The sequence below is a fragment of the Chanodichthys erythropterus genome, chromosome 15 (assembly GCF_024489055.1).
Source record: "Chanodichthys erythropterus isolate Z2021 chromosome 15, ASM2448905v1, whole genome shotgun sequence".
Lineage (NCBI taxonomy): Eukaryota > Metazoa > Chordata > Actinopteri > Cypriniformes > Xenocyprididae > Chanodichthys > Chanodichthys erythropterus.
In genome coordinates this window covers 32,494,347-32,512,761 of record NC_090235.1, presented here as the reverse complement: position 1 = coordinate 32,512,761, position 18,415 = coordinate 32,494,347, and the positions used below count along the sequence as shown (strand labels likewise).

Sequence of the window (18,415 nt, the reverse complement as noted above, 5' to 3'; positions counted from 1 at the left end):
CTTGTGTCAGCATTCTATGCGACGAATATCTCTCTCTGGAGATCGGCCAGAGCGCCGCGGCGCGCTGTGACGAACTGAAAATGGAAGATAGGGCCTCAGTGCAACAACTGCAGCAGATATAGAGTAATGTGAAGGGCTGATCTGCATCATTTCTGCACTCACTTACTGTTTTAAGTGTCCCTGGTACTTTCTAAAACTTCTTAAAACTTTTTTGAGAAGCTGACACCATCCAGGAATCCTTGTATAGAAATCCCAGGTGTGTCACTCACTTTGCAGTGTGTCATTCATATCGGTACACCTGACCATAGATCTGTTCTACAGGCCACGTCTTGTTCCTCGAAACTAAGCCAAGAAAGCACATCTGAAGCGGAGACTATCCAGGAGATATATAAATGCTTTCGGTCATGACTGAATGATAAACAAAAGGTTCTGAGACAGAAATCTTGAGGCTCTGCTTTGACATGATACACTGACTAATCCTTACATTTGCCCATCAATGGCTGCCCATACATTTCCATTATGACACAGCCACATGGCAGCGCTCTCCTTTGAGATGAGAAACGCCAAAGGGCATGCTGCTCTTCTGACATTGATTAACGATATAACAACTTCCCACCATGCCAGATAAAGGCAGTTTGGCTGAGGGGCAAGCACAAGCACACACACAAACACGTACTGTACAGTGAAGGTGAAACCTCCACCCACACACCATCGTCGTTACACTTACAGACATGTTGTGGAGACCCAACATGCAAATGTGTGAAAACATTTCAGTGCTATTACAACTGAGCATGTGACAAATAAATCTTGTACTTTGAGGAATGACTTGAAAGAATCCTAGACCTGGACGAGCAGAAACCCTTTGTGGAGAGATGGATGATGGAGTGTTTGAAGGTTGTAGGGGACCAGGCTATTGGCACCATTGGGATGTTGTAGTCTAGTATTTAAAGAGCTTGGTTGGTAACAAAAACATTGTAGGTTAAAACTCCCGAAGAGTTGATTCATGAACTACCACCACTGTGAAGTCCCTTCCCAGGTTGCTACAGGTGTATTTTAAATAACCTTGGATAAAAGAATCATCTAAATGACAAATTAGTAAATTAGACATTAGCATTGCAGGTCAAATACTTTAATGTAATTCTTGTAGTTAATGAGAGCTGAAGTACAGACCTGAGCAGAGGCTTGACATAAGAAAATATATCGAGGTTAATACAGGTCAAGTTCCGGTATTCTGGGGGGCTTTTGAAAGATGCAAGTAGGTCAGCAAGAAGTGAGTTGTATTAGCCTAGCCATGAAATGACTACTGCCTGGATGAGCAGCTTAGCCAAGAAAAGGCAGAACTGTAGACCATACAGCACTGCAAATAGTCTAGGGTGACTCCTACTGTTTTAGGGAACTGGTATAGATGACTGTATGACCATCAATTGAGATGTATTAAGGGAAGTTTATTTATTTTAAGTATTAAAGTGAGTCTGCATCCAGTTTGATATGTTAGAAAGGCATGCTGAGATCCATTCTAAGATCATAGGTGGAGAGCCAGAGAGGAGGAAATGAGACGTGCTGAGATAAGCAACATGTTATAAGAGAAATAATGAATGTATTACAGTTTTAAGTGCAAATGAAGAAAAGTATGAGCCAAGTACTGAACCCTGTGGTACCCCAGTGCTGAGGAGACAGGTTAAACAAAGGGAGCCAATACCAACAAAAAACTCTAAACATGAAATATGAGTCAGACATCTCATGGAAGACCGCGCCAAAGCCTGGCCAAATTTACAAAAATGGCCGCCTGCACCTGCACACCAGACTCTATTAACAACAATTTACACAAGTTCTCCTAGATCATTACCAAAACCCCACGTCACTCTCATTGCAATTTTGTATTACATATCCACCTTATGAGCACCTCACTAGAAGCCTACCGCACACACCTCAGCAGGGAGCTGATGAAGAAGATAAACTGAGAGCAGGGAGTCAGCCTAACAGTGTTTACCAAATTAAACTCAATCTCTTCAAACTCAAGAAAAAACAAGAGTTCCCTCAATCCACTACTGCAAGGCCAGTGTTCTGTTGCTAGGGCCCTTCACTGTCAGTAGGTAGGAAGGAACTTGCCAGAATTTACAGAGGCTTAGTTTCCTACAAATGATCCTTCAGTTTCTGTTTCACTACGTCCCCCCATGTCCCAAGCCGACTGAGAATCCCTAACCCTAATTCCCAACCCTAATCTTAATCTTAGATTTGCCTCTGACCACACTTTGGATAACCTCCTTACTAACGCTCCCAACATTTTATGTAACAAAACTGTCTTATATTATAAAACTGCATACTCAATAGCCAGTGTGTGAATTATACAATGACTTACAGGAGAGTCTTTTTAAAAATCTTTTTAAAGACTTTATTTTAGTTTTTAGTTTTTGCTTGTCATAAATACATAAAACTACAACGGGGTGTATCTCGTGTCCCCAGGGGTATTGAGGGGACCCCCCATTTAGCACCAGGTGAATGCTCACCTTCTGAATAAACCGTAACCTAACTTTCGTGGTTACAGAAATATACTCTTAAAACATTCATTGTGTAATATAAAGTAATAAATGTTTCGAATTTTGGACCCACCTTTGGTTGGTCTACCAAACCATCCCAATTCAAGAGGTTTTAATTAACTGTTATTAGAATGAAAAAGAATTTAGACCGCTAGAAGCACTCATCCTGTTCAGCCATTATTTGGCATAGTTCCTGCTTCTGGCGTAGGAGTGCCCACGTAATAACCCAACAAGAATATTTGATGAATCTTATCTTACGTAAGGTCCCAAAACCCATCATCGTCTCCCTATCTGCTCTTCAATGAAGGATTTCCTTCTCGGTCTCTGTTGTTCTTTATTATAAGGAGCTGTGAATCAGCCCGGATGTGCCAAGCTCAGATTTCATCCTCTCAGGCATATTCTGCCACCTAAACAGTGCTCAAACACACACTGATACACATACACAAACCGGCAGATAACGTGCAGTACCCCATTTATAGAACATCCACCTACTCTCAAACTCTCATTTTTATATGTTTTTTTTTTTTTTTGACTGGACAGACACTCATACACACCTGTTGTCCTCAGCAACCACTGATTCAATACAGTCCTGCCATGCACCCAAGTGTGACAAGCCTTTTGCCTTCTCCATTTGATGAGTCACAGCTCAATTAAACCTCCCCTGGCAGACACGCACACTTTTAGCAGACTGAGTACTCAGGAGGGTGGCACTGGCTGTAGCAGACCTGGCCTCAGGCAAACATCTCTTCCAGACTTTTAAGTATCGCCATAAAGTCTGGCCCACTTTGCAGTAGAACCATGTGCAGGACTCGCTCCCACCCGCTCCTGCTGAACTTCTGACCATTACCGCCTGCTCCTGTAAAAGTGTATGCTCCACTCCCGCACACAGCCGCAATGTTTGTATCCACTTTTACCCACACCCGCAAATTAAAATAAATAGGAAATAAAAACCTCAGATAACACAAGTGTTTATTAGGACTTGGACATTGAATCTCAATTCATGATACAAAGAATCTGGAGCGATTCTGATATTTTATGATGTATTGCGATTCTCTCTTGAATTCTGAGCTTAGTTATTAACAGCAGATGGCACTATATGTGCTTTAGAAACACTTTGTACTCTGCCTACTTGTAGTAGAATTGAAAACTGAATTTCGGCATAGTTAAATAATTCGAGTTCTGTACATGGAAATGACATACAGTGAGTCTCAAACACCATTGTTTCCTCCTTCTTATGTAAATTTGATGTGTGCAAAAGACCTCTGAAGAACAGGCGAATCTCAACATAACACCGACTGTGACGCAACAGTCGGGATCATTAATATGTACACCCCCGACTTTTGTATATGCCAGCCCATGTTCAAGGCATTAGACAAGCCAGTATTAATGTCTGGAGCAGTACAGCCGAATAATCAGAAGTTATGCAGGTAAGCAAGCAAGAACAATAGTGAAAAATGGCAGATGGAGCGATAATAACTGACATGATCCATGATATCATGTTATTTTTAGTGATATTTGTAAATTGTCTTTCTAAATGTTTTGTTAGCATGTTGCCAATGTACTGTTAAATTTGGTTAAAGTTACCATTGTTTTTTACTGTATTCACGGAGACAAGAGCCGTCGTTATTTTCATTATTAAACACTTGCTCTCTTTTATTCATAAACACAACATTCTTTATAAATCTCTCCAACAGTGTGTAATGTTAGCTTTAGCCACAGAGCACTATCAAACTCATTCAGAATCAAATGTAAACATCCAAATAAATACCATACTTACATGATCTGATATGCTGCATGATAAACATTTTGTAAAGATCCATTTTGAGGGTTATATTAGCTGTGTGAACTTTGTTTATGCAATGTATTATGGAGTTGCGAGCTTGGGGGCGGGAGCACAAGCATTTAAAGGGGACACGCACTGAATTGGCGCATTTATAATGATGCCCCAAAATAGGCAGATAAAAAACTGAATAAAAAAAATCTATGGGGTATTTTAAGCTGAAACTTCACAGACACATTCAGGGGACACCTTAGACTTATATTACATCTTGTGAAAAAGCGTTCTATGGAACCTTTAAACCTAAAATAATCATTCATAAAGTTCCAAAAGTTTGAAGCGAATTACAAATCTTGATCATAAAAGCATTCTGAGCCGAGGTGCAAGTAAATTTAACCACTTACATGACGCAGCCGAACACACTATCGCTGTCCAGCAGTCTTCTTTGTGAGCATTTGAGTGTGCAGTTAAAAACCAGCCTAGAGCGCCATCTGCTGTTAAAACTAAGCTCAGAATCGATTCAAGAGAGAATGACAGGACCGATCCAGTTTCATTGTATCGAATGAGAATCGATGTATTGTCTCAGCCCTAGTGTTTATGTAGCCTTGCTAATTAACATATAGCAAAAAGATATTATATAAAACTAAAAAAACATTAACAAATGAATGAATGAATCACTTGGCCTAGCTTGCTACGGAGGAAGAGAATGTTACTGATCGAATGCGTTGAACTTCATTTGATGACGCCTTTCTTGTTATGCACTGTATTTTTTGATACAACTCCCACCTACAGCAAAGGTAAAATCGCCCACTCCCTCGAGATTAGTATTTGGTCCCGCTGGATCACTCTCCCAATTCAGCCCTCTACTTTGCAGCTTAGGGTGTACTCACACTAGGCATGGTTGCCTTGAACCGAGCCCGAGTGCGATTGTCCCCCCTCCCCTCTCCTCCGCTGGCCTGCACTCACATTGCACTTAACGTTCCAGGCCGAAGCATGCTTACGTCATATACAATGCAACTTTTTGAATGGAAGAAAAAAGGAAGAAATGCACAGATACTGCCTAATATATTTATTGCACGTATTAGACGATTATTACAGCAGCTGACGTTAATGGTGGAATTTAAAGCTTTACTCGCAAACTACAATTTCTGTTCATCAATAAGGTGAGAATCAGACCCGTTATAAACCCAAATACATTTGAATTAATTACATGAATTGATAAGTGTAATATCATAGTAGATGTTTGCTGTCGTAATGATGAAAGTAGCGCACTCAAAAGTAGTAGCTGTTCCGTGCTCAGTCACGGTTTGCGCTCACACTGCATGTGAACCGCGCTCTGGCACACCTCTTCCAAGCTGGCCAGGGCCGGTCTTGTGCCGGATTCTGACCCCCTGCCAGATTATTACCCCCCTTGTTGAAGTCGCTACCTGATTGCTTAATCTTAAACCCACCCCTAATACTAACCCCTCCCCCACACCTACTCCTAAAGTTACCAATACTAGGGGGTTAATAATCTGGCAGGGGGTCAAAATTTGGCACAACACCGGCTAAAAGAACCGCGCCGGGGCACGGAACAGAGCACTCACACTTGTCAAACAAACCGGGCTTTGAGGGTCAAACGTGCTCAGGCACGTTTCAGAGCGCCTAGTGTGAGTACACCCTTATTCTGGCCAAGAACCACCCTAACCAGGGATGATGTGACAAAGCGACAAGTAGTAAATGTAAATCAGAGTTTCTATTCTAACCAGCCACGACTGCAATAAACAACTTTACCGGTTGCTCAAGGTTCCTTTGTTTTTTGGTTCTTCGGTAAAACAAAGTTTGAAATACCTCAGCAGTGCAACAGTGTAACAGTACACTGTTAGCAAACATCTTGCTGCTGAGAGCAGCATTTAGATGAACATGTAAACGCACGACAAAAATGACAGTGGTGAGAAAACAGCAGTTAAGAAATCATCTGATGAGAGAAATGTGTATATGTTTGCACAAACTGCTATTTGGCACTCCAGTCAAGTCATTTATTTAGCATTTTATACAAAAGTTTGCTTTAAAACAGGCAGCTATTAAACAAGAAAAACTGTGCCAATGTTCCTTTCAATAAGAAATACAACCTCAATTTCTAAAGCAACTCTCCAGTGTGTTCATGTTTTACTCGCGTCAGACCTCAACAGGCTGAACAAAAGGAATGAACTGGAGAAGATTTCCACGCCAAAGAAGGCGGAGCCACAGAGCACACCTACCTATATGTAATCACCATGGGACGAATAGTTTGATGTTGTTTATTGCCTTTTTTTTTTTTTTTTCTTTTTTTTCCCTATTTGCTTTGGCAAGCAGTTTTAAACTCAGCGAAAAAAAAAAAAAAAAATCTCCTAAATGACATTACACAAGTCAGGGCTTTTAGTTTCAAAGTCTGTGGTGTCACACTGGGTAGAATACCACAATGAAATATATATATATATATATATATATAAAAACACTCATTGTAGCAGTGTTTGACATTTTATGGCCAATACACATTACAGGATGTTTCATGGGAATGTATTGTGAAACATAAAACATGGAAAAGATTGACAGGTCTAGAACTGTTGTGTATAGTCTGTATTTGCGCCTCACATTTGAAATATGTGTATTGTTGTATTGTGCCGGGGTCTCATTATTGTCTGGGTGTGTGTGCGTGCACAGGGGTTCAGGGCTGAATGGTGCCAGTCTGAGAGTGTCTCTGTGGTGCCCGCCTCATCTGCCAGCCTCAAGATTGATTTATCAAGACATAGAGAACGAGGCAACACCCCCCCTTCACCATCTTTCTGTCTCTCTTTAAAATACACAAAGTCCCAAAAACACCCCCACCACAATCACATTTTCCCCTCAGACAAGTTGCAGCCAGAGCTAGACACCGTCTCACACACTCTCATGCAGGGCGTGGGCCGATGGGGGGGTGTGGGGAACCGGCTGGCACAGAGGGGAATCAAAACACTTGATGGTAGCAGAGCATATCGGAGGTAAACAGCATCATTTTCTCTTTTATTTCATTTACGACAGAATAAAATATGGAAATAAAAATTGTGGGCGGATGCGTCTCCCCCTCCCTGCACAAAAACTTCCGTCTCTCGCCCGCATCATTATCCGTCTGCATCGTTTTCAATCGGCTGGCGAGACTGAGAGCTCACGGGGAAAAGAAAAGCCAGCAGAACATTTTTAATCTCTGCCCTGTTCCTGATGAGAAAAAAATAACAAAAAAATAGGAATGAAAAAGCAGAGGAGAGAGAGAAGTGTTGCAGTGTGGGTAGATGAGTTATGACAGGGGCTTTTATCTTTTACAAAAAAAAAAAAAAAAGTACTGTAGTGGTACCATAGTACAGTTATGGTATAGGAAAGTGACAGCATGTTATACTGATGTATACAAAATGATTACTGAACTGAATAATTGGACATTATCAGCATTAAAAAACATGTCTGTCTGTTTGGCTGATTAACAGGAGTGCTCTTTGAATCTTTTCCAAAGTCTAACGACAGCCTTGTCAACGACCATTAAATATTTTCTGTTTTTTTAACGTTTTTCATTCATTTTGAGTAAACATTGCATAAAATAAGTGTTGATTTCATTTCATGTGTATTATATCAAATTATCTATATTAGCAGGGTCCAAAATAAACACTTCCCAAGTGCCAAATGCGAGTAAAAATTGGCTTAGGTGAATAAATAAGTTGGCTATGTTGGCCGGTAACTTTATTGGGAAAGGGGGAAAAAAATGTGATTTAAGTTGAACTGAAGTACAATATTCTGACCCTTAGTGATGTAAATGACGAGAACGATTCAAGTCGTACAAACAGTCTATCAAATAAAACATATGTAAAGACCAATCCTGTTCCTGGAGATCTACCTACCTGCAAAGTTTAGCTCCAGCCCTGCTCAACACACCTGTCTGTAATTATCAAGTGCTCCTGAAGATCTTAATTAACTGATTCAGGTGTGTTTTTTATCAGGGTTGGAGCTAAACTTTGCAGGTAGGCAGATCTCCAGGAACAGGATTGGGCACCCCTGATCTAGGATATCTAAGTGTTTTTTGTTTTTTTTTCTGAACATATTTTTCCCTTTTTATATAAGATTCCTTGTATTGAAACACAAAAATGTACTGAACAAGGCTTCACGATTTGTGACAGGCGAGAGACTGGTTCTTTTTGTATATGAAGTGACTCAACAACCAGCACAGTTCAACACAAAACTGAAAGTAAAAATAGCAAAATAATGGACAACAGTGTTTAAAAAATGCATATAATATAATATAATATAATATAATATAATATAATATAATATAATATAATATAATATAATATAATATAATATAATATAATATAATATAATATAATATAATATAATATAATATAAATATAATATATGTAAGCAATAAAGTACGAGGTCGTGCCTAACAACGCCCTTCAGCCACTTGCACGATACAGCACTAGCCTTGAGTAACTTTTGCTTTTATAAAATGGTTACCACACAATACAAATATCAAAGGCAAAAAATATGTATCAATGGAACTTTCATGAAGTAAATTTTTTAAGGCCTTCCTTTCGCCGTAAAAAATAGTCCCTGACCGTGAACAGCAACAGAAGTTACAGTATTACGCCATTAGTTGGCGGCAAAGACTGTCTTTATGAGTGTGTCAGTCAGTAGTGAAGACTTTTGCATTGAAAAGACTGAACTGTTGTGAACATGGAACAAGACGCAACTGACAAATGCTTTGACTAGCGCTGTCAGTCACGGGAAAACCCCTTAACTGTTAAAAGGACAAGATATTGCAGCAGACATTTAAGCATATTTTTTATTATGAACATAGGCTGCTAAGAGTGGTTGCTAAGGGTGTTGTGTAGTGATACACAGAACCGTTGGGTGAAGCGGTCATAGCCGTGTTTTATCGTGAATAAAGCATCTATTGACCAATCAGGATCAAGGACAGGAACTAACAATATAATATAATATAATATAATATAATTAATATAATATAATATAATATAATATAATATAATATAATATAATATAATATAATATAATATAATATAATATAATATAATATAATATAATATAATATAATATAATATAATATAATATAATATAATAATATAATATAATATAATAATATAATAATATAATATAATAAACACTTAATAAAAAAATAGCACTTTCTTAACATGTCAGATTTTAAAAAATATATATAATAAACTGCTGTACATTTTTGTCATCCAGCATTGTCAAAACACTGTTGGACACCAGGTATTTGCAATTAAAAACACTAATATTGTAAGATACTTCAAAAAACACCATGACATTACCATGGTACATATTCAAAAATCATGGTAATACATTGTGACCATGATGGCCCTTTTTGCTACTTTTTTTATTTAGTTATATAATGCTGAAAGGACTGCGGAGGTTCACACAATCTAAATCTCTCCCATATTGCAATAAAGAAAATAGACAATGTTCCCAAGCATTGATAGATCATTTATTATGACTCCAGAGGACTTTAAGCTCAAGACGACGAGAGTCAGATCAGTATATCAGGAGCTGAATCACATATCAGATAAATGCTAATGCAGCTGTTTCAGCTTGATACCTCGTTTACTGATTATATCAGAATGTACTCGTTTCTAAAGGACAGGTTTTTTTAAAAAAAAAATGTGGCTGATACAAAGCATCGGGTACAGCCAGACAACACGATCTTATATATCTGCAGCAGAAACTTTCACAGATCATTGGTTGACGTTATTGGCTGGAGAAGTGCAGACCTGGGCTTCATTTCGTCCTTTCTAATTGACCTTCTATTTTTGCTGATGTGGTTATTTTATCAGTTTCTGTCTTAAAGGAATAGTTTCTCCAAATATAAAAGTTCTGGTTACAAACCCTATTTATTTTCTGTGGAAGACATGAGACGTTTTGTGGTTGTTTTATGGCTGTTGTTGTTTTCTCCCCCATTTTTGGAGCTTGACAGCCAAAATATATCTACATTGTATGGAAAATAACTATTTTGTGTTCCATGAAAAAGAAAAGAAAGTAATTCATGTTTGGAATGACAATTAGGTGAGTAAATGATGACAGAATATTCATGTTTGGGTGAACTACCCCTTAAATCCATCTCAGAAAAAAATACAAAACAATAGCAGGATAGATATGTGCTAAAATAATAGTCTAGACAGAAAATGACAGAATGTGTGTTTGTCTAGTGCATGAAGACATGAGGTGTCTGTGACCTTCCTATGGCCCCTCAGGTGTCAGCTGAGAGTCCGTCTTTTGGGGCAGAGAGAAGACAAGAGAGAGCCAGAGAGAGTGCATGGAAAGGGCACAAGCACATTAACGTCTCGTTTGGTACTGAGGGTGCCAGACTATAATGAATAAAGGGAGGCGATATTAAAAAAAGAGAGAAACAGAGGTGTGAGGATGCCAAGCGCTTGGATAGACACAAAGGGACACAATAAACCCTGATAAAGTCAAAGAATGTTGGGAAAGGAATACTAGTGTAGTACTTACTTCATACTGCACTCTATATACTGTGTACTGCCTACTATTTTAAAAACAGTATGCGAAACAGTATGCAGCAATAAACATTTAAAAAATTGTTGTTTAATAGAAATTTTGTGTGTTTATCTTAACTTATGGCAGTTTGATAAAATAAAAAAAAATAGAAGGTACCGTACTCTATTAATAGCATGTGAAATAGTATGCAATATCCAATGTTTCAAACATGCTACTTGCAGCCACGTCTCATTGCATTCAATACTTGAGTAAAAATTTCCATCGTTTGACAGCCCAAAATTACTTCAGATTCATTCCTCAAACTGAAATAGAAGGTCATATTGTGCTTTGTGCATTGTAGTATACAGTATTCCAGTGTGTTTCATTTGAATACTGCACATGTATTGTACAAATGTATCATGTAATCTAGGTATTTAGTGCATACTGCAAATTAAAACTTTGCACAATACATATTGCAATTGTAAGTACTGAAGGTCATATTAAAAATAAATACTTGTTTTACAATTTACAAGAAATGTTGTGTAAAGAAAAAAAAAAAAAAAAAACGTTTAAAGGGTTAGTTCACTCAAAATGAAAATTCTGTCATTACTTACCCTCATGCCTTCGTTAATCTTCGGAACACAAATTAAGATATTTTTGATGAAATCCGATGGCTCCGTGAGGCCTGCATAAGGATCAATTACATTTCCTCTCCCAAAATCCATAAAGGTACTAAAAACAGATTTAAATCAGTTCATGTGAGTACAGTGGCTCAATATTAATATTATAAAGCGACAAGAATATTTTTGGTGCACCAAAAAAACCAAAATGACAACATACATAGTGATGGCCGATTTCAGAACACTTCTTCAGGAAGCTTCGGAGCATAATGAATCAGTGCATCGAGTCAGCAGTTCGGAGTGCCAAAGTCACTTGATTTCAGCAGTTTGGCGGTTTGACACGTGATCCGAATCATGATTCGATACGCTGATTCATAACGCTCCGAAGCTTCCTGAAGCAGTGTTTTGAAATCGGCCATCACTAAATAAGTCATTATTTTGTTTTTTGCCGCACCAAAAATATTCTCGTCTCTTTATAATAATAATATTGAACCACTGTACTCACATGAACTTATTTAAATATATTTTTAGTACCTTTATGGATTTTGAGAGAGGAAATGTCATTGCTGGCTATGGAGGCCTCACGGAGTCATCGGATTTCAACAAAAATATCTTAATTTGTGTTCTAAAGATTAACGAAGGTCTTACGGGTGTGGAACGGCATGAGGGTGAGTAATAAATGACCCTAACCCTTTAACATTCCAATCAAATATTGACTCAAGAAAGAATTGGGACTAATATTACTTCCGATTAATTCATCAAAATATAAAAAAGTCATACTGTGCTTTGTAGAAGCATTTGGATACAGTATTCCACGCAGTGTGTTTTTACTTTGTACTTTGTATGTGCAGGTCTCACATGAGCACTGAATGTGTTTTGCACAAATAAGTTGTTCCACAAAGTGGCAATACTGGCCCAGGCAATTGTTTCACATTAGAAAACTAAACTAAAGAGACGGAAGAACAACAAAATACCGGAAACTGCAACAACAACAGACGCCAACATTGACAAGAGCTTGTATGAGGGGGTTATGACTGAGACAGCCGGAACCTTTGTTTAAAAGAGTACATAACTTCTGGAGACAAATAGTGCAAACACTGGACAAAGATGAATCTTTATAGAGCGCATTTGTCGACCGCCTGCATTCGTGCACGCTATCAAATGGAGTATAGCTACATGTTCAACTGTAGGTACACGTCTAAAAGCGAAGAAGACTTTGGGGCTTAAGTACCACAGCACTCCATAGGGGACTGGAGAAAAACACCCTGGCAGGTCACTATCGATGTGTGTGTGCGTTCATGGCGGTGTGGACAGCAAAAATGCCCTGACATTAATGCTGGGGTGGGGGGAGGGTCCATACTCTCTGTCAGTAACACTCTCTCTCAGCAATGCTGGAAGTGTCAGCTTCCACCCAATCAATGGTTCTTACGGTAGCACTAACAGTGTCTAGACGACAGGGTCATTGACTGCTCTTCAGAAGTGTGTGTGTGTGTCTCAGTACAGAGGTCACACGCAGGGCACGCGCTCTCCAGCAGGACAGACAAGGCATTACATTGACCGTGCATGTGGGGGGAGATTGCTATCTCGTCTCCACATACCTCGACACACACACAATCTGTTGGCAGACTAAACATTTGACTTCAAAGGCCATGTGGTGAATTAAACCATGTCTGTTCTGTCTATGCGTCTGATGTATGAGTACAATAGAGAAACAAAACTAAATTCTAAACGTGTGTCCTAAAAGGCCCAAGTTTAGACACAAAGATGGGCGGGCCTGACATTACTGAGTCACATTTGACATTACAAAAGTTCACAAACACATACTCAATTGCTTGGTTCGAGCATTATAAGAGCAATTTCAGTTCCTAAAATTACTGTTGTACATACTTAATGTGCACTCTTGCGTTACTGTGATGTTACAAACCTCAGTACTCAAGGGAGCAATAGATTTAACTTCAAATGTATCGTTAAACTTATTCAGGTAGACATAACATAAACATCCTTGTTTGAGGAAGATTCTCTAACAGCTTGACACAACTAAGCAAAAAAGTATTTTAAAAAATGATTCTAAAAAATAATTCTCAGCAAAAACTATTTAAAACTATACTACGGTAACTAATGTTAATACTAACTAATCTTGACTGTTTTAATTAAACTTACTTTGATTCTTAAAGGGTTTGTTCACCCAAAAATGAAAATTCTGTCATTAATTACTCATGTCATTCCATACCCGTAAGACCTTAGTTCATCTTCGGAACACAAATTAAGATATTTTTGATAAAATCTGATGGCTCAGTGAGGCCTGCATTGCCTGCAAGATAATGAACAATTTCAGATGCCCAGAAAGCTACTAAATACATATTTAAAACAGTTCATGTGACTACAGTGGTTCAATCTTAATGTTATGAAGTGACGAGAATACTTTAAGTGCACCAAAAACAATAAAATAACGACTTTATTCAACAATATCTAGTGATGGGCGATTTGAAAACACTGCTTCGTGAAGCTTCGAAGTTTTACGAATCTTTCATTTCGAATCAGTGGTTCGGAGCATGTATCAAACTGCCAAAGTCACGTGATTTCAGTAAACAAGACTTCGTTATGTCATAAGTGTTTCGAAATTTCAATGGTTCAATGTTATTTTTCAATGGGGGGCGCCCAGAACCACTGATTCAAAACAAAAGATTTGTAAAGCTTCGAAGCTTCATGTTTAGAAATCGCCCAACACTAGATATTGTTGAATAAAGTCGTTCTTTTTAAAAAAAAAATTTACCGCACAAAAAGTATTCTCGTCGCTTCATAACATTAAGGTTGAACCACTGTAGTCACATTAACTGTATTAAATATGTCTTTAGTAGCTTTCTGGGCATCTGAAAGTGTTCATGATCTTGCTGGCAATGGAGACCTCACCGAGCCATCGGATTTTATCAAAAGTATCTTCTTTTTTGTTCCGAAAAGGAAAGAAGTTCTTACGGGTGTGGAACGACATGAGGGTGAGTAATTAAAAACAGAATTTTCATTCTGTTTTTTGGATGAACTAACCCTTTAAAGTTACAGCTCACTGTAGGTCTGTTTTTAACGGTTTATAGGTAATTGCTGAAAATATATAGCCTTATATACAGCCTTAGACTCCCTGAGCAGTGTACTCACTAATGAACTAGGGAACAGATTGAGACACACCCTAGGTAGGCAGCCCACCAGGTTTCTGAAAGAGAGCTCTAGTGAGGACTGATCATAACATCCATCCATCCATGCCTCAATGGACCTCATCACTTCATTCGTATAAGTGAAGAAAAAGAAGGACAGCATGTACTGTCCTACATCCTGTGCTGTGAGGTTAAGCAAACTTCATGCAATCTCTCTTAAAAACATAGAATACAAAACAGATGTTTTATTTATTTATTTTGTCATAAAAGCCCCATCTGCTTAAACATGGTGAGTTTTGACATTTAAAACTACATTCTTTTAGCTAAAGTGTTTTTAAGATTAGCCTGTTCTGTTTCTCAGTTCCTGAATGCATCTGATTGTACTCACAATGTTCCGGAGCATGCAGCCTCTTTCTAAAGACGCCCTGTGTTAACAGATGACGAGAGACACAAGCCACAGCTGTACGTGCAGTACAATCTAAAGAATGAGGGCTTGTACAGTGCTGTTCTGTTCCGTTCCGTTCGTACAGACACACACACACAGATCTCAATTGAAACCATGCCAACTGCAGACAGAGTCTGCCACAGCACCAGCGAACATTTATAGCACAGTTTTCACACAGGAAAGGTGAGGGGTGTGTGTGTGTAAGAGAGAGACACAGGGAGCATAAATGTGCGTTAGCGTTTACGCATTGCTATTTAAAGATTTTGCAACAATTTTCACCCAAACGCCTCTGTAAGAAGTCATCTAGCACATGGTTTAGAGGTCACCCCTCTCAAATAAGGCAGAGGAAGAAAGCGTCTAATGTGCTGCACCCGTAAGATCAGCGCAAGTCTGCCTAGCAGCCTTATGCGGTTCATACTAACTACCACCACCACATTGGCTCAACATATAAGTCTGTCCTCTGAGAAGGCGCACCAGAGGGGGATGGCCTGGGTCATAGGCTTTGCCCCGGGAGGGGATTAAAAAAAATGCTACACAGGCCTGAAGCGTCTCCATCTGGACTTTCTATCAGAAATCATGTCCCACAGGCGCTAACTTGGGGCATGTCCATGCAATATGTTCCACAAGAGCTAGCCAGAGCTTGGCAGCACTGGCAGAAGACAGACAACGCTACGAAAAGACAAAGGCTTAATTTGTGGTATGAGACACAAAGATGGTCTGTACTGAGGGCTATAGCTAGAAATACTGAAAGCACGTAGCTATGATGTGCTTCAAAATACAAGATTCATTTACAGATTCAAAATACGGCCTTCAGTGTCACATGATCCTTCAGAAATCTAATATTTTTTATGGAAATCATAATATACTACCATTCGAAAAAATTATAGGGTAAGAAAGATAAAAAAAAAAAGAAAAGATATTAACACTTTTATTCAGCAAGGATGCATTAAATTGATCAAAAATTACAGTAAAAACATACAAATAAATTTTTCTAACTTTCTGTTCATCAATAAATCCTAAGATAAAAGTATCACGGTTTGCACAAAAACAGTTCTTTTAAATTGTAATATTTCACAGTAATAGTTTTTTTACTGTATTTTTGGTAAGCATAAGGTTTCTTTCAAAAACTTAAAAAAAAGTCTTAATTACTACAAAATATTTACAACTTTTGACAGTAGATGTTACTCATATTAAGGTGTGTTTACACTGACAGCAATTTGTAGCAACAAAGCGACCAGAAATAATTTTCAAGAGTTGGTGACGAGCGGCATGACCAACAGCGACTACTTCTGATGCAACAAGTTGAGCAGAGTTTGTCTTTTTGCTTAGAAAATGGGGTGTAATGCAATACAATCCATCATAAAACAGGCAATCAGAACAGGTTTTCTCTGGTTACAGTAGGTGTAATCGGTCCAATCCGAATGAAAATGCTCCATATAAACACCTCAATTGGAACAAAAATGCCCAAACCGAATGAAATTGTAATTGGGGGGTGGGATAAACCTTTCTATAAACTGAACAAAATAATAATTCTGCCGTGTAAACGCGTTAAACCAATTACTTTGCATCTACATCATCACGTCAAGAGGTCAGGGGTCGTCATGCAGAATGCAAAATGGCGTCGGCAAAATCAAACTGGAGTAAAACTGAAACAACACATTTATTAAATAAACTAAAAGGAACTCATTACTACGGACCTTCATCCACACGCTTCCATGTACTTCTCTACTATATAGTAGGCAAAAAGCAATATGTGAAAAGAGTAGTATGTCCGAACTCACAGTATTCAAAGAACAGTAGGAGAAAAATACCCGGATGGCCTACTAAGTCCGGCAAGAATCTAATGAACACTTTACTATCCCTCTACGCTACTTTTTTTAGCAGTCATGAAGTAATTACTTATTCAAAAGAAGGACTTACTCAAAGAGCATGCAATTTTAATATAGGACCTACATAATGAGCGGAGCTGGAGTGAAATTGCAAAAAGCAACTACAGTAGTTTTGCACTTACCACTGGGCTAGTACAAAACTCCAATTAGCATGGAAGAGATACCTTTTATCACATGACGCTTCTTGTTAGAACAGGGTTTCTCAACTCTGGCCCTCAAGTTCCACTCTCACCTGCTTGTAACCTTCTAGTAATCCTGAAGACCTTGATTAGCTTGTTCAGGTGTGTCTGATTAGGGTTAGAGCTAAAGTTGGCAGGAAAGTGGACCTCGAGAGCCAGAGCCCTGGGTTAGGACCATAGACTTTAAAAAAAGATGGACAGCGCATCTCCGCTTCCTTACTGACTAAGTCATTCGGAGTCTGTGCAGTAGTGATCCTGAGGTGGAGCCGCAGTATCAAGGTCCTGCACATTCTCCCGCTCCCACAGAATCAATCACAAACACAGCTGTCAATCATGACATTACACCATTTTTATAGCATCAAATAACTAAAAAAGCATCAAATAACTAAAAACAATCTTATTGGAAAAATGAATCACATCTACATGATAAGAACTACCTAAAATGACAAAAAAAAACATCTTTGGAAAGAATTTAAAGAGTAATTTGATTTATTTTATTTTTTTTAGTATTTGTTTGGCTCACATCCCATTTAATTACACGACCTTTACTGCACCCAGCCACCAGGGGGCGATCAAATTGTTTTGGCTTTTCAGGATATGCATGGCTCACTTGGTTAGGACAATGATGTGGGCCCTGTCCCAAATGGCACCCTAAAGACTCGTGGTCTTCCTACGGCACTTTAGTGATGTAACGCCGCTTCGAGTATCAGAAAGAAGTCTGCTGTGAAGCTCATACCAGTGCAGGTGGAGCGGCATTTAATAGACAGAGCTGTAGATCACTGACAAGCCACGCAATATCGCGTTCAATATCGATATGAATCGCCGTCGATATTGAACGCGATATTGTGTGGCTTGTCAGTGATCTACGGCTCTGTCTATTAAATGCCACTCCATTTGAAAGCAGGTGATGGCGATTTAGCTGTAATCAGGGAACCGGCTTTACTGACGAAATGCGCGTGACAAAAGCATTCGATATATTGCCCAGCCCTACATCGAGGGTGTGTATCGACTGCAAAGGGGGTTTTCGAGTGCACCCTTCTGAAACCTAATTGACAAATGGGACATCCTACGGTCTTGTGGACTTAACGGACACACGCAGCCATTGTAAGTCCACAAGACCAAAAGTGCATATGAAGTGTGCCATTTGGGACTGGGCCATGGTGTAAGATTCATCACAAAGGAAAGGAAACAACCGCCAATCACACCAAGTAATCAAAGACAATTTTTTCCTGAAATTTTTTTTAGACAATTGTACAATGTGCACTATAGGGCTGGAAAATTAATTGAATTTTATTTTCGATTTTGGCTT

The 18,415-nt window shown here is 38.7% G+C and overlaps 1 protein-coding gene across 2 annotated transcripts in view; it reads right to left on the bottom strand.

Moving 5' to 3' along the window:
* Positions 1-18,415, bottom strand: part of ldlrad4a (low density lipoprotein receptor class A domain containing 4a) — a 105,498-nt gene that overhangs the window by 73,537 nt on the left and 13,546 nt on the right. The window contains exon 1 of one of the 2 annotated variants that reach the window (XM_067412189.1): positions 14,982-15,236. The exons of the other annotated variant lie outside the window; for it this stretch is intronic. The gene's annotated coding sequence lies outside the window, so the exon portion shown is untranslated. Of the gene's footprint in view, positions 1-14,981; positions 15,237-18,415 lie in introns of those variants that run through there. 2 annotated transcript variants of the gene reach the window in all.